The sequence below is a fragment of the Dromiciops gliroides genome, chromosome 1 (assembly GCF_019393635.1).
Source record: "Dromiciops gliroides isolate mDroGli1 chromosome 1, mDroGli1.pri, whole genome shotgun sequence".
In the NCBI taxonomy this organism is placed as follows: Eukaryota; Metazoa; Chordata; class Mammalia; order Microbiotheria; family Microbiotheriidae; genus Dromiciops; species Dromiciops gliroides.
The window spans coordinates 623,419,834-623,442,318 of NC_057861.1; the positions used below are offsets into that span (position 1 = coordinate 623,419,834).

Consider the following 22,485-nt stretch of genomic DNA (forward strand, 5'->3'; position numbering starts at 1 on the left):
CTTTTGTCACCTCACTGCTGAGTTCCTGAGAATTATTGAGAAGAGGATGAATTTTTCCCTCACAGTTTTCAATATTCATTTTTGTAAGATTTTGAGTTCCAAAATTTTCTCTCTCTCTTCCTTCCTTCCTTCCTTCTCCCCTCCTCAAGATAGCAAGCAATCTGATGTAGGTTATACAATACAATCATGTTGAATATATTTCCACATTAGTCATGTTGTAAGAGAAGAAGCAGAACAAAAGGAAAAAAACACAAGAAAGAAGAAACAAAATAACAACAAAAAAGTGAAAATAGTATGTTTTGATCTTCATTCAGACTCCATGGTTCTTTTTTTTGGATGTGGAGAGAATTTTCCATCATGAGCCTTTTGGAATTGTCTTAGATTATTGTATTGCTGAGAAGAGCTTAGTCCATCACAACTGATCATCACATAATGTTGATGTTACTGTGTTCAATGTTGTCCTGGTTCTGCTCACTTCACTCAGCATCAGTTCACCTAAGTCTTTACAGGTTTTTCTGAAATCTGCCTGTTCATCATTTCTTATAGCACAATAATATTCCATTACAATCATATACCACAACTTGTTCAGCCATTCCCCAATTGATGGGCATCCCCTCAGTTTCCAATTCTTTGCCACTAATACTTTTAAAAATAAAGCAAACCCTACTTAATAGAAAATCACAGCTTCATATATAACTGTCTTTTTTCTGTTCTTTGTATATTCAATGTATATTGTCTAAACTGAGGCAGATGTTTTCTTTTTTTTTTTTTTTAAGTGAGGCAATTGGGGTTAAGTGACTTGGCCAGGTTCACACAGCTAGTAAGTGTTAAGTGTCTGAGGCCAGATTTGAACTCAGGTACTTCTGACTCCAGGGCCAGTGCTCTATCCACTGCGCCACCTAGCTGCCCCGGCAGATGTTCTCTTAATGGAATTTAGATCTCTCTTTCCCCAAAGGAAAAGACCTGAGAACACAAAGACCAGTTTTTGAGATTTAAATCCCATTCTTCCGAAAAGGGAAGGAAACCACCAGAGAAAGACAATGCCTGTGAAATTAAAGGTTTTACTAAGCAGGGAAGAATATTTAACATACTACATGGATACTATCCAGCCTATGCTGAATAGGACACCAGGTAACAGATTGAAGGAGTTTATTTACAATTTAAACAAAGGCAGGTAAGGAATATACCAGGCAACCCCCCCCCCCTTGAGCTATCAATTCAAATAATGTATATACCCTTTTCTTTTTTTGAATTTGAATAGAATTTTATTTTCTAAAATATATGTAAAAACAAAATTTTAACATCAATTTAAAAAAAACTTTGTATTCCAACTTATCTTACCCCCTCCATTCGCACCCCCCACCCACAAGAACTCAAGCAATTCAAAATAAGTTATACATGAGTAGTCATGGAAAAATTCCCATATTAGCTAGTTGTAAGAGAAAACAGTCAAAAAACCCAAAACTTCAGATTAAGGAATTTTCAAAGAAGAAAAGAAAAAAAAATTTTAAATGTGTTTCCATCTGTTTTCAGATACCATCAGTTCTTTTTCTGCAGATGGGCTGCAATCTTCATAAGTCTTTCAGGGTTATACTGGATCATTGCCCCAGTGGGTGGGCTAAGTGACCCCTGCCTGGAAAAAAGCCCTCCTATCTAGGCAACCAGATCTGTCTCTACCTAAGCTTGAGTAGAACATAATGAGTTTATCCACCCTAGGTTCCTTTCAAGTTTGGGAAGGGTTTGACCAAAGGGAGTTAATTTAATCTCATTGATGGTTATACAGATAACCTATCAATTGTAGCTAAAAGAAGTTAACAGATAACCTAAGACAAGATCAATAGTACCTAAAAGGGTTAACAGAAAAACTAAGGTTTGAGTTTTTTATCAACAGTGTAGTAACTCAGAGGTTTCAAGTCCTTATCAACCAATACTATCAACAGAAACTTAGACAGTAACCAGGGATCATTAAACATTAATAGCCATTAATATTCCTAGATGACTGGAAACAGTAACTGCAACTAGAAACCAGATCTTAAGTAAAGAAATATCATAAACATAGAGACCCTCTGGCTCTGACAAGTTTAAGCATGTCTTTATGAACATATGCAAAGAACACCAAATGTGTCCTTAGGTTCACCTTATGACGTTTAAATCCCAAAAATATACCACTAGGAAAAAAGGTACCCACCTTGGAGGACGTCTTAGGACCCCAGGAACTCCAAAATAGGATATGAACCTCCCTAAGGAGGAGATTAAAATAATGAGGAGATAACCTACTTTTCCCACTATAAATATAACCATTTTCATCCCCCTATTTCAGACACTTTTCTACTTGGTATCTCCCTGTGGTCATCACAGTCTGATAATAAAACTTGGGAAACTGAGTCACTGAGTCTTGTAATTTTGGGGGACACCTCATGATCAATTGGATCAATTAAATCCATCCCTACTACATCATCAAGGAGAAGTGGGAGAGGGAGGGGAGTCAGGACTTTCAAAGAAGGGGGGAAACTGAATCTCCCCAAGATATTAGTTATTAGATATCATTTATCACAATTGTATATTGAAATGTTCATGTTTATTAATGTCTGTTAAGTTCATAATAACTGAAATATGAGATTTAAAAAAGTCATGAACTGTAATTTTTTTCACTACTGGAGGGAATATTCAAGAAGAGAGATGGTTACAGAGAAAGGGTCTGAAAGGAGCATTGGGGAGCCCCTTCCTCCTGGTCTGTACCTCCCAGTGGATGAAAGGAGAAGCCAGCCTTTGGGAGGATAACAAGATTGTTTGCAGTTGTACAAAGTTAACTTAAGGGGCTCGATGGTTAAACCTTGCTTGACCTTTAGGTACTTGCTCATACAAGGAAGTGGTCTGGAAGTATGCTTGCTCATGTGTACTTAGAGGCAAAAACTGAATTGGCTTAAAGCCCATTTCCTTATGATATGAATACCATTGAGCACTTTTCCCCCTTATGTGGAAGTTACATGCTCCTGTCTATAAAAGCCCTGTACTGTTTGTCCCTGGGGCCTGCTGAACCCCAATTGCTCCCTCACTTGGTGTGTTTATAAACTACTTTTGCCTTATTTCCTGAGTTTGCCTTATTGACTAAGGGCAAAGCCCGAACCAAGAATTCCTTTAGACACAGTGAACACCAGAAGATAGAAGGAATCTGAGAGGAAGCAATACAGAAGCAAAGGATTGTAAATTTAGAAAGGGAAGAGGCATGGGGATGGGATTATCCAATTTAAGCCCCTCATTTTACAGGTAAAACTGAGGACCAGAGAGATTAAATGACTTGTTTCCAGTTATACAGGGAATAAGGACCAGAACCAGGCTTCTAACTCAGGTCCTTGGACTCTATTTTATTTAATTAATTTTTTTCCCCTTGGTTTTTTTGTTTGTTTGTTTTGGTGGGGCAATGGGAGTTACGTGATTTGCCCAGGGTCAGACAGCTAGTAAGTGTTAAGTGTCTGAGGCCTGATTTGAACTCAGGTCCTCCAGAATCCAGGGTTGGTGCTTTATCCATTGTACCACCTAGCTGCCCCTTTGGACTATAAATAGAGTGATCTTTGTGCCACATCATAACTGAGAAAAATTCTTAGAAGGTGTCATGGTAAAAGGGCAGTGCTGAGTTTACTAAGTCTGGGCTAAGTGCATAAAGGCAGTAGTGGGCAGGGGAGCTTTGGAGGCCCAATTGTGTGACCTCATGACCTTGGCCTTTCTGTACCTGTTTTCTCATTTGGGCAGTGGGGATGATCCTCCCTGTCCTCTTTGCCTTACAGATTTGACCAAATGAAATAGTGGATGTGAAAACATACATGTAAGAATTTTAAAATTGTACAGATTTAAAGGACTATTATAGATTATTCTTTATTACTACAAGATTAAGATTAAGTTGTTTAATATTAAGCTTACTGGAGGCAATTCCTATTATCACTTATCTCAGATATATTTAAAATATATACATATTATATGTGTATAAACACATAGTATATATACATATATATGTATGTATGTAAACACAAATGTTTTGTTTACTTATCTTTGGTATATATATCTATATTCCAGATTTCTTAATCTATCTCTACCATCTTCTTCTACAAGCAAAACTGTGACCTCCCAACCTATTCCATTCAAAGACTTCTGACTTGGAAATATAGACTCCCCTAGCCTTACTTCTCATTTTACAGAGGAAGAAACTAAGGTACATAGAGAGAAAGTGACTTGTCCAAAGTTAAACAGCAGGCTAGTTGGCAGGAACATTGCCCTCCTGGCTCCACTATTTTCTCAGAACTCAGATAATCTCTTCTCAGTTTCTAGTTCCCCCACTTTCATTCCCTTTTAATGAACGATTCAGTCATCTGGGTCCCTTAGCTAATAACCCCTCCAGCAGGTATTGTAGCCACTCTCAGACTCTTGATTCTTTCCCGACAGCTCTAGTCCAAGCCCTTCCTCTAAGGATTCTGAAGTGCCTGTCTTTGTCTCTCATTGACAACAACGGAACAAAGGAGAATGGATTGGGTTAGGACAGGGTTAAGTTTGGGGGCTGCTCCACTCTCTTCTGATGTAGCTAGCTGTCTGGGGAAAGGAGGGAACTTCTGTGAAATCATGTGACAGGAATTCTTATAAAGCCAAAGGAAGGAGGTAGTGGCAATGTTCCAGCCCCCGGGGTTACACACCCACACAAAAACAGCTAATTTGCTCTCCTTATCCCTTAATGTTCAAAACTAGGGTTAGGAATTCCTGCCCTAAAAAGCATGCTTAAATTCAGCAAGTTCTGTGCTTCCGAATCTAAACGGGGTAGGAGCAGCCAGATTTCTGAGATGTGATTCATCCTCACTGCCTCTTCCTCACTTCAGGCCTTCATTACCTCCCCCAATACATAGTACAGTTCCTGACACATAACAGGTGCTTAATAAACACCTATTGATTAGTTACTGCTAGCCTGACTTTTGTTATAACCTCTGAAATTACAGTAATACCTCCAATCCCTCCTCTGCTCCATCTTGAACGGTTTGCCAGGTTAATCTTTCTCATGTAAAGTGCCAACCTTCACTGGCTTCTCATTTTTATGGAGTATCTCTTACTGTGCTAAACAGCTCCACATCATAGGCATTAAATAAATGTTAGTTGAATGAATGAAATCTCTTATCCTGGCATTCAAAGCTCTACAGAATCAGGCATCAACCTACCTTTCCAGCTTCATCTCACATTCTACCCCTACATGCACTTTCATCATACTGGATTATTAATCAATCAAGTATTAATAAAACATCAGTTTTTGGCACTGAGTTAGGGGCTTTTGGATAACAAAGATCAGACAGTTCCTGCTCTTGAGGAGCTTCCATTCTATTCTAGAGGGAGAGGACATAAATTTGTAATAAAACTTTAGGGGTTCCATTTGTTTGTTTTAATCATAAAAGTATTTTATTATTTTCCAATTACATATAAAGATAGTTCTCAACATTTGTGCTTGTAAGATTTTTTTTTTTGGTGGGGCAATTGAGGTTAAGTGACTTGCCCAGGGTCACACAGCTAGTAAGTGTTAAGTGTCTGAGGCCAGATTTGAACTCAGGTCCTCCTGAATCCAGGGCCACTGTGCCACCTAGCTGCCCCCTGTAAGATTTTTAGTTCTGAATTTTTTTCCCTCCCTCCCTTCCCTCCCCCAAGACAAAAGCAATCTGATATAGGTTATATATGTACAATCACATTAAAATATTTCCACATTAGTCATGTTGTGAAAGAAGAATCAGAACAAAAGGGAGAAACCTCAAAAAATAAAAAAAGTAGAAACAGTATGGTTCAATCTGCATTCAGAACCCACAGTTAGTTTTTTCTGGATGTGGAGAGAATTTTCCATCATGAGTCTTTTGGAATTGTCTTGTATTATTGTATTGCTGAGAAGAGCTAAGTCCATCACAGCTGATCATCACATAATGTTGCTATTACTGTATACAGTGTTGTCTTGGTTCTGCTCACTTCACTCGGCATCAGTCCACTTAAGTCTTTCCAGGTTTTTCTTATAGCCCAATAGTATTCCATTACATTCATATACCACATGACCAATTGATGGGCATTTCCTCAATTTCCAATTCTTTGCCACCACAAAGAGAGCTGCTATAAAAAATTTTGTACATATGGGTTCTTTTCCCTTTTTTATGATCTCTTTGGGATACAGACCTAGCAGTGGTATTACTGGGTCAAAGGCTATGCACAGTCCCATAGCCCAAATTGCTCTCCAGAATCGTTAGATCAGTTCACAACTCCACCAACAATGCCTTAGTGTTCCAATTTTAGGGGTTCCATTTGGTTTTTTTTGTTTTTTGGCAGGGCAATGAGGGTTAAGTGACTTGCCCAGGGTCATACAGCTAGTAAGTGTCAAGTGTCTGAGGCCAGATTTGAACTCAGGTCCTCCTGAATCCAGGGCTGGTGCTCTATCCACTGCGCCACCTAGCTGCCCCAGGGGTTCCATTTGTAGTGAAGCTTCCATGGTTCATTTGTAGCAAAGAAGGTTGAGTTCCAGGGGCAGAAGAATCCAGGGACAGTTGGGTAGCATAATTCCTCTCCTGACTTCCTGTCTCTGTTTTTTGCTGATGGACTTTAATGTTGGGCTGGTGTTGTGTCTAGGGATGAATGCAGGTTTGATTATAAGCATTTGATCTGTCCTTTATCTCTCTTGTCTATCACTTTGGACTGGTTTAAAACTCAGTGGGGGATGCTGCTGGTGCTCTAGGCAGGAAAGCTCATTGTTCTTCCCCTACTTTAGTCCTAGGGGTTGTCTCCAACTGAGCACTGAGTAAATCTCTTATGTTAATTCTGGACCAAGTCTATCTCCTCTCAGCTCCAGTTCTACCCATAAATGATCATATAGCCAAAGCTAACATGCTAAGGGAAAAAAAAAAGTTCTATGCATCAGAGAAGATGAATTAGAACACAAAATGGCGGTGAGTTATATCAAATAGAATGCTAAATGGGAGAGTAGGAGTTAATCATAGTAGCTAATGTATAGATAGCAGCATCTGACACCAGAAGGGCTTTCTGCTTATATACTTCAGGGAGGCAGTTCATTGGTACCTTCCCCTCAGAGTGGCAGCTAAGGAGGGGATAATGTCAATGAGGAGTTATCTTACCCAACCGGAAAAAATTCATTATAACACAACTACATTGTCATCAGCGTTTCTGTCTTGGTTAGTTTTGCTGGGGACAAAACAAATTACTCCATATATTTCTCTTCCTCAAGGTAGAGAATGTATTACCTCCTCTCAAACTCTGGGCATCTCTCTTCTTCCCAAACTTCTAGACGAATCTATCCCAGTCATATACATCTATTCCTAGGCACATCTAATCCCTAGGCACCTTTCACAGCAATGCCTTGAAAGGCAAGTTATATTTAAGTATATGCAAATTCTTTAATTTAATAATTTAACAAAATAAATAAAAAGTAATTTTTGGAAGGAAGACACTAGTATGTGGGGAGGGGAAGAGGAGGATCAATAAAGTTGTCTTTAATATGCACATTCAGACCAAGCTTGACCCCAGAAAGAAATGAGATAGATGTACCTCCTTTTTTTCATTGAAGAGATGGGGAACTACAGATGCTGAATGTGGTATATGACCCTTAGATACAGTTGATGCATTAGTCTGCTTTGCTGAACTGCTTAAAAAAATTTTGTTTATAACAAGGAAATATTTGCTGAATAGGGGAGGTGGGTATATTTGGAAATGGGTGTGATGTAAAAACAAACAGGCATTAAAAAAACTTTTTTTTTTTCTGGGCAATGGGGGTTGTGACTTGCCCAGGGTCACACAGCTAGTAAGTGTGAAGTGTCTGAGACCAAATTTGAACTCAGGTCCTCCTGAATCCAGGACCGGTGCTTTATCCACTGCGCCACCTAGCTGCCCCCCATTAAAAAACTTAATAAAATAAAATGTATATATGTATTGTAAGGCCCTGAATCTTTAGGACATATGATATCTCAAGTTGGGGAATATTTGGGCTAGGTGGATGGGTAACAACTAAGGAGTGAAAGGCTATGGAGTTTTGTTTGAAAATGAAGGGACTAGGGGCAGCTAGGTGGCGCAGTGGATAGAGCACCGGCCCTGGAGTCAGGAGTACCTGGGTTCAAATCCGGCCTCAGACACTTAACACATACTAACTGTGTGACCCTGGGCAAGTCACTTAACCCCAATTGCCTCACTAAAAAAAAAAAAAGAAAGAAAGAAAATGAAGGGACTATATCAATTGGGGAAAGGCTAAACAAATAATGGCACTTGAGCATAACGTAATACTACTGTGCCATAAGAAATAATGAATAATAGGGGGCCATCTTCAGTCATCCTGCTCTATATCTTGCCACTAGACCCAGATGGCTCAGGAGGAGAGAGTGAGGTTCATTACTTTGCACAGCCCTGTCTCACTTAAATCCAATTCCCTGCAAGTCATGACATCACCTCCCAATGTCAAGAATGCAGGACAAACAAGGAACAATGTATATTATGAAAACAGAGAAAAAAGGGGAAAGAATGGCTATGTGATCATTTGGTGGTAGAATTGGGGGATATAATAATCTTAGAATAAAATTTTTTTTTTTGGGTTTTTTTTTAATTTATTTATTTTTTTTTATTTTAGTGAGGCAATTGGGGTTAAGTGACTTGCCCAGGGTCACACAGCTAGTAAGTGTTAAGTGTTTAAGGCCAGATTTGAACTCAGGTACTCCTGATTCCAGGGCCGGTGCTCTATCTACTGCGCCACCTAGCTGCCCCTTAGAATAAAATTTTTAAAGCTTCATTAGAACTATTTGAATATAGAGAAGCACTAGAAGACTTATAGGAACTGATACAATGTAAAGTAAATATAACCAGGAAAATAATAACCACAAATACTATGACAATGGAAATGGAAAGATCAACAATCAAAACTATAACTGAATGTTGAGAAATCACAATTACTAATCTTTACCCCAAAGAAGAGATATGAGAAGTCACATTCTATTACTATGTCGTACTTTCCTTCTTTTCAGAGATAGGGAAGGAGGGGAGGAACAATTTTGACTGTAGAACACTGCAGACTTTATCAATATGTTAGTTAGTTTTGCTGCAGCAACCCCCCCCCTCTTTAAAAATCTTTATGACTTTGGTATCAGGGGAGAAGAATACATTGGGAAATTCTCCTGACTTAAAAACAAAAGGTATACAAAGCTATCTATTCCCATATGAAAAAATGCTCTAAATCTCTAATAATTAGAGAGATGCAAATTAAAACAACTCTGAGGTACCACCTGACACCTATCAGATTGGATAAAATGACAAAAAAGGAAAATAATAAATGTTGGAGAAGCTGTGGGAAAATTGGAACACTAATTCATTGTTGGTGGAGCTGTGAACTGATCCAACCATTCTGGAGAGCAATTTGGAATTATGCCCAAAGGGCGATAAAGCTGTGCATACCCCTTGACCCAGCAATACCACTTTTAGGTCTTTTTCACAAAGAAATCATGGAAAGGGGAAAGGGACCCACATGTACAAAAATATTTATAGCTGCTCTTTATGTGGTAGCAAGGAATTGGAAGTTGAAGGGGTGCCCATCAATTGGGGAATGGCTGGACAAGTTGTGGTATATGAATACAATGGAATACTATTGTGCTGTAAGAAATGATGAGCAGGAAGAGTTCAGAGAAACCTGGAGGGTCTTGCGTGAGCTGATGATGAGTGAGATGAGCAGAACCAGAAGAACATTGTACACAGTATCATCAACATTGAGTGTTGATCTACTGTGGTGGACTATATTCTTCTCACCAATGCAATGGTACATAAGAGTTCCAGGGAACTCATGATAGAAGAGGATCTCCAAATCCAAAGGAAAAAAAAACACTGTGGAGTATAGATGCTGAATGAACCATACTATTTCTTTTGTTTTTGGTGCTGTTGTTTTTTTTTTCTATTTTGAGGTTTTTCATCATTGCTCTGATTTTTTCTCTTATAACAGGACTAATGCAGAAATAGGATTAATGTTATTATGTGTATATATATGTGTGTATATATATATATATATCTATATGTATATGTATATAGATATATAGATATAACCTATATCAGATTACCTGCTGTCTAGGGGAAGGGGGAGGGAGGGGAGGGAGGGAGAAAAATCTGAAATTGTAAAGCTTGTATAAACAAAAGTTGAGAACTATCTTTACATGTAACAGAAAAAATAAAATACCTTATATGTAAAAAAATAAAAGAATAAACACCCAGATTAAAAAAACAAAAACAAAACCCCAAAAGGTATAACTAAAATGTAATTTTAAAAATTAAGGGCATGATATGATAGATAGGAAAGGGGTGGAAAGGATACAGCTCACTGACAGAGAAATAGGAACAAGATGGAAAGAAGAGAATATTCTAAGTGCTTTAATACAGAGCTTGTGAACCCATTTGGTAGAGAAGAGCTATAGAACAGACAACCAAGAAACATTCTCCTCCAGACATCAGAAAGTGATAAAATGACAACTCAATTGGCCATTGAATAGTGGAATCAGGGGTGGAGTAGCCAGAAGAATTAGAATAAGTGTGGTCTGGTTGAAAGGACCCTAGGTTGGGAGTCAAGAGCCCTGGGATCTAGGCTATGCTAGTGGTATCAAACTTAAGTAGCCAGAGAGGTTGGGTGAGGTTGAAGGGGTGCTACATAAGGTGGCCTACATACATCCCTAAATAAGGATCCTTGAAGGCTGCATATTGATTTAATTTTAAACTGTAATATTATCTATTTTATGCATTTTAAAATTTATTTTGTTAAATATTTCCCAATTACATTTTAAACTAGTTTTGGCTACACTCAGAAGTATTGTGGGACACAATGACCAAATGACTTCTTTTCTCTGGGCCTTTGTTCTCCCATCTGTAAAATGAGAGGGTTAGAGTGGATAATCCTGGAGGCTACTTCTGGATATTCTATATCCTCCCAGCTCTAACATTCTAAAGTCCCTTCTAGCTTTGATTTTCTGGGTTCTGATATTTAATGTCCCTTTTCAGCTTGATCTATTAGTATGCATGGTTCAATGAATTTAAGCCCCAAGACGGGCAGCTAGGTGGCACAGTAGATAGAGCACTGGCCCTGGAGTCAGGAGTACCTGAGTTCAAATCCGGCCTCAGACACTTAACACTTACTAGCTGTGTGACCCTGGGCAAGTCACTTAACTCCAATTGCTTCACTAAAAAAAAAAAAAATTAAGCCCCAAGGGTCAGGGACAGTGTACTAAAGGTGCATGACAGTAAGGATTGTTTAGGACTTTAAACCTGTGACAATAGGATTGGATCCAGTGCTTTAATCCAGAGCCAAAGAGATTGATTGGTATATATTATCTTATAGGGAAATTCCCTCACATTGGAGTAAAGTAATAAATCCCAAACTTAGTCATCATCAATCTTTTTTTTAATACTAATTTTTTTTTGGTGAGGCAATTGGAGTTACAGCTAGTAAGTGTTAAGTGTCTAAGGCCGGATTTGAACTCAGGTCCTCCTGACTCCAGGGCCAGTGCTCTATCCACTGCGCCACCTAGATGCCTCATCATCAGCAACCTTTTAAGGGAGAATATATCCATTTGGGATAAAATCATCTTAGAATACAATTTTAAAAATTGCATTTTATATATATGTATTTTACATATACACATCTGTAAAATTTAACATATATAGATTATTTCAAATATATCTTTTAAAAACATAAAATGGACAGATTTTTGCATCAACCCCAAACCTAATGGTTTATATATTTTTATTATTTAATGCATATGCTGCTTTTCCAATAAAGTCCTATTCTGACATCTCATCCTGGTGTGGTAATGATCTTGGATTCTCAAATGCTATGCCAATAGAGTTCAAGCATTGGTAACTATTTATTTACCAAGCTGCCAAGTATTGACCTTGGAATGGACTGTGTGGTTTTTGTCTAAGAACCACCTTAGTAAGTTTAGAGAGGCTTGTTGCCACTATGTAATGGATTTTTTTGGCCATAGCCACGATGAAGGATTTATAATCTCTACCAACAGAGGGAATATTCACACAGATAAATTCACCGCTTGTTTGGAGTATTGAGATTAGGTAACACATTATAAATGATTAAAAATATTTTATTATTAACACACTTTCATTTTTCTTCTGAAGCATACTTAATGTTAGATATCTCTAACAGCAAGAAATACTTCCAAGTATTGTTTAAAGTAACTCATATTTGATTACTAAGATGAGTTTACACATGCTAAAACTAACTTGTTTATTTTACCTAAAATGAAGTCCTGAAGCCCTTGAGCCACAGGTTGTGGACTTCTCTCCTAATGCTTCTGGGTAGTAGAGAAACAAGAGAGTACAGGGAAAGTCCACAACAACAAAGAAATCACCTTCCTCCCCTTTTGACCTTGGGTAAATACAATAATGACTTTTTTTTTTTCAGTTTGCAAAGTCCTTTCCTTACAGCAATCCATTTTACCTATTTTAAGTCTGACTGTCACTTGTGTGAAAAAGGGGTGTATTGGAACCAGCTCTGAGAGTTGTGTAATTTAAAATTCTAAATGTGGGTTCTAATCTGTCCCCCCAGTTTTGGGGGGAAATTGACTAAAATAACTGATAAATGAGTTTAGGATTCTTAAGGGTTTATTGAAAGATAGTAAAAGAAAGAGAAAGATTGAGAACAGATTTCTTATAGCCTGAAATCCTTGCCTTCCTAAACTCCCCTGTGAAGTTCTCTGCCACCATGCCATGTCTCTCAGCCAAAGAGGCTGAGCTGTCTTGCCAGAATCCTCTTCCTCCTTCCTGTTTCCCTCCCAGACATGGGAGATTCTTCAAGCTGATTGGCTAGTGTCATTCAAATTCATTGGTTCACTGGGCCCAAAGGTGGTCAAAGTCCAAAGTTGTTAGCTTCTGAGAACAATTACTTTCTTAAGAACCCTTAAGTACCAGCCAGGGAAGTAAGCCAGTTATCCAGTCAGCAGTCCTTATCCAATTCAATCAGTTTAAATCAGTCTCCAGGTGGGCCCCTGAGTATCTGCTAAATCTCATCTATCACATTCCATTATTTTGACACATTTCCCCCTTTGTTTCTTCTAGGAACAGGGTATTCCTTGATGAAACACACCCTATGCTAACAAATAATATGTAAATAAGAATATAAGAAAAAAGAGAAAGAGGAAATTTTGTCCAGAGGGGCGGTCCCTTATGAACTGGTGCTTTGACACTGGCTTGCAGAGGGCGAGCCTCTGTAGACAATACATATTACAAATGTTGTATTTAATAACAGAAGGGAAAAAGAAAAACAACAAAATGAGACTGTTCATTCAAAGTCTTTGAGATCTTGTCTTCTTGGAGTGGTGGATGTCATCCGGAAAAACTGGACTCTGGTCTGGACTCCGGTTGTCTCTGGATTCACTTTTTTAGCTGCTAAACTTCTGGATTTTCACTAATTCTTACCAAAGCATTGTCAATGATCAAATTAAACAGTGAGAGTGCTTCACAATATAACTCCTACTCAAACTTTATATCTCTATCTCTATCTCTATATAATATTACATTCCTCCCTTTTGGAGGATTTATACCCATATCATACAGAGTTGAGGCAGTTATCCAATCTATAACACTTCTTACCACCATGTGTCTGGATCAAGGTCAAATTTTGTAATATGTCTATGATGACACCTGAAAATGTTATGGAAAGGTTACCATACCACATCTCATGGTTCTGAGACATCCAACAATTGTGCTAGGCCACAGGTGGATGGATTCTGACCATGCCATTGTGAGAGCAGTTCTTTGAGCAAGTAAACACATCATCTTATACATGAATTCTCTATCTAGTATGACAATAACAGATACTTAAAGTGATAATCAATTGTGTTAAGATAATGGATTTAGCAGATACTCAGGGGCCCACCTGGAGATTGATTTAAACTGATTTAATTTGACTTGACTGTTGACCGGATTAATGGTTGACTTCTAGTTAACTAAATTCTAAGCACATCTGGCTGGTACTTGAGAGTACTTAAGAAAGCATGATTCTCAGAAGCAAACAATTTTGAACTTTGACCACCTTCTGGCCCAGTCAACCAATCAGCTTGAAAAACCTCCCATTGCTGGGAGGGGACAGAAAGGAGGAAGCTGAGCCTGTGCAGGGACCTCGCTCTTTTTTGGTTCCTGACATTGTGGTGGCGGTAGGGGACTTCACAGAGGAGTTGAGGAAAGATAGGATTGCCAGGTTGTAGGAATTCTGTTCTCAATCTTTCTCTTTCTTTTACTATCTTTCAATAAACCCTTAAAAAACCCAAACTCATTTATCAGTGATTTTAGTCAGTTTCCCCCAAAGCTGGGGGGACAGATTAGAACCTACATTTAGAAATTTAAATTACACACAATTTATCAAAAAGAAATAAAACTTCAATCAGCAAGACTCAATATTCAATACGTTCATTGATAAATCAAGCAATAGGTTTCAATAACCCCCTTTTTTAAAAAAACATAATCCCATAAGCAAAACTCATTAAACCCATGGTTCTCTCAAAAAAAAGAATTGTGATAGCTTCTGAGGCCCAATGGCCTCACAACATATACTTAAAATGTCTTTGAAATTCGCTCAGTTTACAAGATTGAGTTAAAAAGAAAACAAAAGAAACAAAAGTCAAAGCAAAACAAAACCAAAACCCAAAACAAAAGCAAAAAAACAAAAGCAAAAGGTTTGCTAAGTATCCTTTTGTGCTCATGAGGAAACTTAAGTATGTGGTGAATTCCAGGCCTTCCAATGCCTTTCAAAAACAAAACAAAACAAAAAATTGTACAAAAAATATTTATAGCAACTCTTGGGAGAGGCTAAGACTTGAGAATCAAGGGAATGTCCATCAATTGAGGAATGATGGAAAAAGCTGTGCTATATGATTGTAGTGGAATGGTCTTATGCTACAGGAAATGACAAACAGGATGATCCCCGAAAAACCTGGAAAGACTAATGAACATCAATGTACAGTGAAGTGAGCAGAGCTGGGAGGACGTTGTGCATAGTGACAGCAGTATTGTTCAATGAGCAATTGTGAATGACTTAACTACTCTCAGCAATGCAATGATCCAAGACAATCCCAAGGAACTAATGAGGAAGCTTACTATGCACCTCCATAGAAAGAACTGATAAAAAGAACACTTGTGGATTATACATATATAACCTGGTTGCAATCTTGTGGAGGGGGGAGGAAAGGGAGGGAGGGAGGGAAAAAAATTTGGAACTCTAAATCTTATGAAAATGAATGTTGAAAACTACCCTTACATGTAATTGGAAAAAATAAAATAAATGTTTGCTGCTAAAAAGAAAGATAGTAAAAGAAAGAGAAAGATTGAGAACAGATTTCTTATAGCCTGAAATCCTTGCCTTCCTAAACTCCCATGTGAAGTTCTCTGCCACCATGCCATGTCTCTCAGCCAAAGAGGCTAAGCTCTCTTGCCAGAATCCTCTTCCTCCTTCCTGTTCCCCTCCCAGAAATGGGAGGTTCTTCAAACTGATTGGCTAGTGTCATTCAAATTCATTGGTTCACTGGGCCCAAAGGTGGTGAAAGTTGTTAGCTTCTGAGAACAATTACTTTCTTAAGTACCCTTAAGTACCAGCCAGGGAAGTAAACCAGTAATCCAGTCTGTAGTCTGTCACCTTATCTAATTCAATCAGTTTAAACCAGTCTCCAGCTGGGCCCCTGAGTATCTGCTAAATCTCATCTATCACATTCCATTATCTTGACACAGAGTTAATCATTAAATTTTTAATGTGAGCATTTCTGCTTAGAAATCTGTAACCTCTACAAATTAGGGCTTGATTTATTAGTTTTTTTTTTTGATCATTTAGACTTAAGAAAGTGTTACTAATGCAGATTAAATTTAATTGTGTGTTGTGAGAACTTTTTTCCCCCCAGGAGATATGTAGTTAAACTTTTACCAGTACACTCTTGTGGGAGAGAATTTTAAGTATTTTCATACTTCTTTATACTTTCATACTTTTTTGTGTATAGGAAATAAATATGTGTCATACATAATTCATATTCTACATTGAATACCTTTCAATACCCCACTTTTGGGAAAACCTTGCCCCTCTTACAGGAGGTAGGTGGTGTGTCCTCTAGAACAATGACTGGTCATTGCCTCCTTTCAAAATTGTGCCTGTTGCTATCATTGTATATATTTTTCTCCTGGTTCTTCTCACTTCACTATACTTCAGTTTATAGAAGTCTTCCCAGGTTTCTCTGAAACCATCTCCTTCATAATTTTTTTCTTTCTTTCTTTTTCTTTTTGGCAGGGTAATGAGGGTTAAGTGACTTGCCCAGGGTCACACAGCTACTAAGTGTCAAGTGTCTTAGGCAGGGTTTGAACTCAGGTCCTCCTGAATCCAGGGCCAGTGCTCTAACCACTGAGCCACCTGGCTGCCCCCATAATTTCTTTTTCTTCTTTTTTAAAAAAATTTTTATTTTTTGCAGGGCAATGAGGGTTAAGTGACTTGCCCAGGGTCACACAGCTAGTAAGTGTCAAGTGTCTGAGGCTGGATTTGAACTCAGGTACTCCTGAATCCTGGGCCGGTGCTTTAACCACTGCGCCTTCTATCTGCCCCCCCCCAATAATTTCTTAATAGTGTTCCATCATGTTCCTAAAACCTAGCTTGTTGGGCCTTGCATCATTTAATGGGTACCCCCTCAGTTTCCAATTCTTTGCCACTGTAAAAAAAAAAAGCTGCTATAAATATTTTTGCATATATTGGTCCTTTTCCTCTTTCTTTGATCTCTTTGGGATATAAACCTAGTAGTGGTGTTGCTGGGTCAAATGGTATGCATTGTATAATAACTTTTGGGACATGGCTCTAAATTGCTTTCCAGAATAGCTAGTCCACTTTATAACTCTACTGACAGTGCATTAGTGTCTGCTTTTCCATAGCCCCTCCAGCATTTGTCAGTTTCCTTTTTTTTTTTGCCTGCTTCTGAGGTTGAAACTTGTTTTTATTTGCATTTCCTAAGCCTAAACTTTAAATAATTTTTCCCCAGGTGCCAGGACAAGGAGTTTAATGAGCCAAAAAGAATGAGAAAAATGAGCCTATTCCACCTTTCATTAGAGTCCAGGCTCCTCAAGGAATGAACCTGGTACATACTGTATGCCTGAGTCCTAAGCAGATGAATTCCTTAATAAAGCAGGGAATGGTGCAATATTCCAGCCCCTTTAGGACCAGCAGAAATCCTTCAATTTTAGATGGGGGGATCTCATACAGTTTTTATGGGGCTCATTGTAAGGAATCCCAAGCATGCTTTGAACTAAACCTACTTATCCTATCATCAGATGAGTTAGGAATTCCATTTGGATTGTCTTATGCATTAACAGGGATACAGTGGGAAAATATAAGATTCTCTCTCTCTCTGTCTCTCTTTCTTTGTATATGTATAGGTATAGGTATATATATATATATATGTGTGTGTGTGTGTGTGTGTGTGTGTGTGTGTGTATACCCACACCTCCCCAACCCCCTCCCTCCCCCCACCCCCACCCCACGGATTCAGAGAAAAATTTCTGTCCAGATCTCTAGTGCTATCATCCTAGGTGTGCAGGGATCCCTGGAGAAACTTTTGTATACCTATTGTATTGAAGAGACCCTTGGAGACATTTTGTCTGCCTTTCAGTTGAATTACCCTATTGCTGAAATTAATCATGGGAGAGTTTTGACCAAGGACGGTTTGGTTTCTTATATGGGGGTAGGGGGGGTCACTTCCTGTTGACCTCAAGTCCTTAATTCCTCTAGACTGAACCCCATATGTTCTGGGAGTTCATTTGGGACTAGAGTTTCTCTCTTTGAAAAAGGAAGGTCTTTTTCCTTTTCCTTTTCTTGGTTTTTCATTGTTAGTTTTTTTATTGAAATTTTCGATTCCCCACTCACCCACCCCCAACCTTTTCTCTATTTTATTGGGTTGGGCACTTTTTAAGTACTAAGCAGGAAGTGACCTCTGATAAGCTTTGTACAATGGTTATTCCTTATTGAATTGTCATAACTCTTTATTCCATGGTGATTATGATCTCCTAGCCCATTGGCACAGTCCCTCTCAAAAGACTGATTAAAAATTATATTTCCAGGTCTGTTTGAGATTCTTTAATTCTAGACACTGGGAAGGTACTTGAAGGAACAATGGCTAAGCCTCCCTGTGCCAGGATTGGGAAAATGGACAAATATACTAAATGCACAATTAAAACAACAACTAAATGCACCTCAACAGATTTACTGAGGATAGCAAATATTTAACCATGGGAAGAATGTAGTGGAGATTGAATTGGTATAGAGGAGCCATTCCAGGCAGCATTTGCCCTGAGCCCTCATGAAAATACATGGGGACTTCTGAGACTTAGTGAGTCAGCACTTGGACCTTTTGGGGAATGATGAGTTTCTAGGCTGCATCTGGCTATGTGGTGACACAGAAATGAAAAGAATGTTGTGGGGGCAGCTAGATGGCACAGTGGATAAAGAACCGGCCCTGGATTCAGGAGGACCTGAGTTCAAATCCTGCCTCAGACATTTGACACTTACTAATTGTGTGACCCTGGGCAAGTCACTTAACCCTCATTGCCCCCCCCCCAAAAAAAAAAAAGAAAAGAAAAGAAAAAGAAAAGAGTGTTGTTTCGGTTTGATGAAGAAAATTCTGAGTCATCCTTTGGTCCTTCCCTATAGTGGTAGGAGAGTGAAATGCTGTGTTAGTTTTTTTTTGTTTTTTTTTTTTAAGTGAGGCAATTAGGGTTAAGTGACTTGCCCAGGGTCACACAGCTAGTAAGTGTTAAGTATCTGAGGCCGGATTTAACTCGGGTACTCCTGACTCCAGGGCTGGTGCTCTATCCACTGCGCCACCTAACTGTTAGTTAAACTGTTAGTTTAAAAGGAAAGAGCTCCTGGCCTGGCTCTCTTCCTTCAACACTCCATGCACCATCATGTAACTCTGAGGTTTCTACTGAGGGGTATAGAAAGGTCTGGCCCTTCTCTACCTAGCTTCACGGTGACCTTCCCCATATGGCCTCTAGGGAAGGAGGACTAGACTAAACTTGTGCTTGTGTCCCAGGTTGCCTTTTCTGCTTTTATTTGGTTTTTTTTTTTTCTGATTGTAGGTGATCAAGTATCCTTCACAAGGTGCATATGTCTAAGCTTAGAGCTGACCTTGTGAGTTTAAGAGGTCCAGAGGTTCAGACTCCAATAAATGGAGATGGCTGGAAACAGGGCTTCTTAAATTTTTTTCACTGTATACCCTTTTTTGCCTGAGAAAATTTTACATGACTCCCATAACTTTTTGTTTTTGTTTTTATGGGGAAATGAGGATTAAGTGACTTGCCCAGGGTCACACAACTAGTAAGTGTCAAGTGTCTGAGGCTGGATTTGAACTCAGGTCCTCCTGAATCCAGGTTCGGTACTTTATCCACTGCACCACCTAGCTGCCCCCTCATAATTTTTTACTGTTGCCAAATTTTCATGACCCCATATCCTTTGCAAAGGGGTGAATGAAGGTGCTCCTGAAAAGTTAAGACTGAAAACTCAATCTGGAACTTGGCATAGAAACTGTGAGGATATAGAAAGAGACTACAGACTTTCTCTGGGATTCTGAACTGGAAGTGGGCTAAACTAGTGGGTTGAGCAGGGTATTCAGAACCTAGGAATCTCTAAGAAGATCTTTGTGTAGACTTCATTCTTGTTGGTATAGAGTTCATGTCTTTAGAAATTCTCATGCCTAGAGTAGAATTATAGGGCTTAGGACTGAAAGGAACTTTGGTGGTCACCTAGTCCAACCCCTTCATTTTATTTTATTAATTTATTTAATTTCTAGGAGCAAGAGGTAGAAGTTGTTGGGAAGTGGGTATAGTCTTAAAGTAGTACTGCTGTAGAAGGTAATGAGTTACCTATCATTGAAGGTCTTAATGTGAAGGCTAAATGTTGTAGATATTGTAGAGAGAGGATTCCTCTTTAGTTATAGGTTGGCCTATGGATTGTTGACCCCACATAGATGAAGAACTAGAAGGGACCTTGAAGTTATTTAGTCCAACCCCTCAGCATATAGATATATAGGTTATAAATAAGGAAACTAAGGCCCCATATATTTACCTTGTGTATAATATAGGCACTTAATAAATTCGATTGATATGTTGAATATATATATTTGACATGTGTATAACACACATGTGTACACACACACATATGTGTGTGTGTGTGTATATATATATATATATATATATATTGCACATACAGAGGAGGTGGATCAGAGTAGTTCCTGACCCAACTGGAGAGGTTTCCTAATTAATTCTTTCATAGAACATAAAGGAATTTTCCAAACAACTTAATAGCATAATAGGGGGTTGGCCATTGGATGAGGGCAACTGACCAACAATGCTTTTGGGCCTTCAAAGAGCAAGTTGATTCATAACAGAATTGGCACAAACAAATTACATGAATCATGATTTTATAATAGGTATAGATAAGTATTTCTTGCATGCTGAATGACTGAGTTACTTAACTGAAAAGAATATTTGATAGTTTTGTGCTTGAGCAACTAAAAATCCAAATGTATTTTACAAGTATACTTAATAATTATCAAAACCCAAAAGGATGCCATTAGGTGAAAGCTTTTGTCTTTTGTTCTATGGTTCTCAGAGTTGAGAGCTAATAGCTTTTTCTTCTTGACATAAGAGGACAGCACACTTGAGCTATTGGTGCAATTTTGGTAGAATGCATTGTCTAGAACTCTGGTTCTTTATGTGTGCATAACTTATTTCAGGTTGAAATTACACATTTGGAGGCATTTATCAAGAAACCAGGTTTTTAATGTGTAAATTTTAGCTCTCACCTGACCAGGGTCGTAACTTAAGAAATAACTTTGGTCCATATTGGATCTCTTTTCCCCTCTCAATACTTTGTTCACACTGTCTTAAGATTCTGCAAGTTTCAGGTAGAATTCCTGAAATTGCTTTGAATAGACACAACTTTTTCTTCTTCTTTTTTCATCCTTTATCAATGATGAACTAGGGAAGAATTTGACTTTGAAAAGTCATACCTTATTAAAACTTAAAATTTGGGGGGAAAAAAAGAGCAAGTTGACCCCATTGAATCAGTCAACATGAATTGTGGGCTCAAGTTAGCTTGTAAAAGTTAGTTCTGGAGGAAGAAGTGAGTTCTTCAGGAAGTTCTAATTTTGAAGACTATCTCTTCACCTTTTCCCCTTGAAGCTCTTGAAGAATTGTGGTGAGGGGGATTTCTTCCTAATCATCTACCACTGGCAATGGCAGAAGTGCACAGAATGAAGCCTGAGAGGGGAATTCCAGTACAGTCTTCTGAACAGCAGCATCTTATAGAGAGGAAAGAGCATTCTGAATTCCCTGGATGGCATTTTCTTCAACTCAAGCCTTCTGGTCAGAAGAAGGGGGATAAGACAGAGGTAGCTGCTAGACTACAATATACAATATACTAAGTACATTACAGAGTTGTAGAAAAAAGTGCTATGTGAGGTCCCAGGTCCTTAACACTAGTATAACACTAACTCCCCCATCCCCTACTGCTTGAGGAAGCATTTATTGCATTTATTATTATTACAGGAGGTTATATCTCACTGATCCCCCAGGGTTTGAAGGACCCCTAAAGAGGTGTCCAGGCTCTCTATCATTGGCTTCAGCCCCTATAGATGGTGGTCCCCGAAGTGTAGGGGGTCCTCAGCCCCCCAATTTCATTTAACCACTAAAAGTATATTAACTTTTACAAAGGAACATTTACTTCCAAGCTGTGAAAACAAATATACTAACATACTCCATAACAGGAGGAAGACATAATCCTCTGCCCATACTGTCTTAGTCTATGAAGAGGGGAAGGAGATTAGATTCATAGCTTAGCTCTGTTCCAGTAGAGCTTTCAACTCCAAAATTCCCCTTGGGCTGGTGTCCCAGACACCCTGGCTTTTTGGGGCTTCCCTGCTGGGATGACTGGTTGAAACATCCTGACTGGAATCCTGGCTCCAAGATCACCACAGATCAAACTCCTGGTCCAGAGGGGATTACTTGCAGTACCTGAAACTGAGAAGGACAAAGGTAACAGAAGAAAACCAGAAACACTCTAGGCCCGTTTTTTTGGGGGGTGGGGTGGGGCTATAGGGTAAAAAGATAAAAAGGAAGAAGGTATCCCCATTCTAATTCAGTTCCCAGTGCAGGTGCTATGGGTGAACTATGTGTCATCTTTACCCTCAGGAAACAGCAGGAAAGCATTAGCCAGTAAAAAAGGAGAGATTGCCTCAATCTGGTAGTTTTAAAGACTGGCTATGCGATCAAGCAAAGGCTACTCCCACCTACATGGTATGGGAATGCAGAATAGCAGTGCTTCCGAGTTAGAAGATCTGGGCATGCACTAAGCAAGACCCCTTACTCATGTATTACAACTGGTAATACTAATGGCTCACCTTTTGGTAGCATTTTTCCTTTTCT

The 22,485-nt window shown here is 38.7% G+C and overlaps 1 protein-coding gene across 5 annotated transcripts in view; it reads left to right on the plus strand.

Moving 5' to 3' along the window:
* The window catches only part of SRRM2 (serine/arginine repetitive matrix 2), a 108,491-nt gene that overhangs the window by 60,792 nt on the left and 25,214 nt on the right, over window positions 1-22,485 (plus strand). The gene's annotated exons all lie outside the window — the stretch shown is intronic.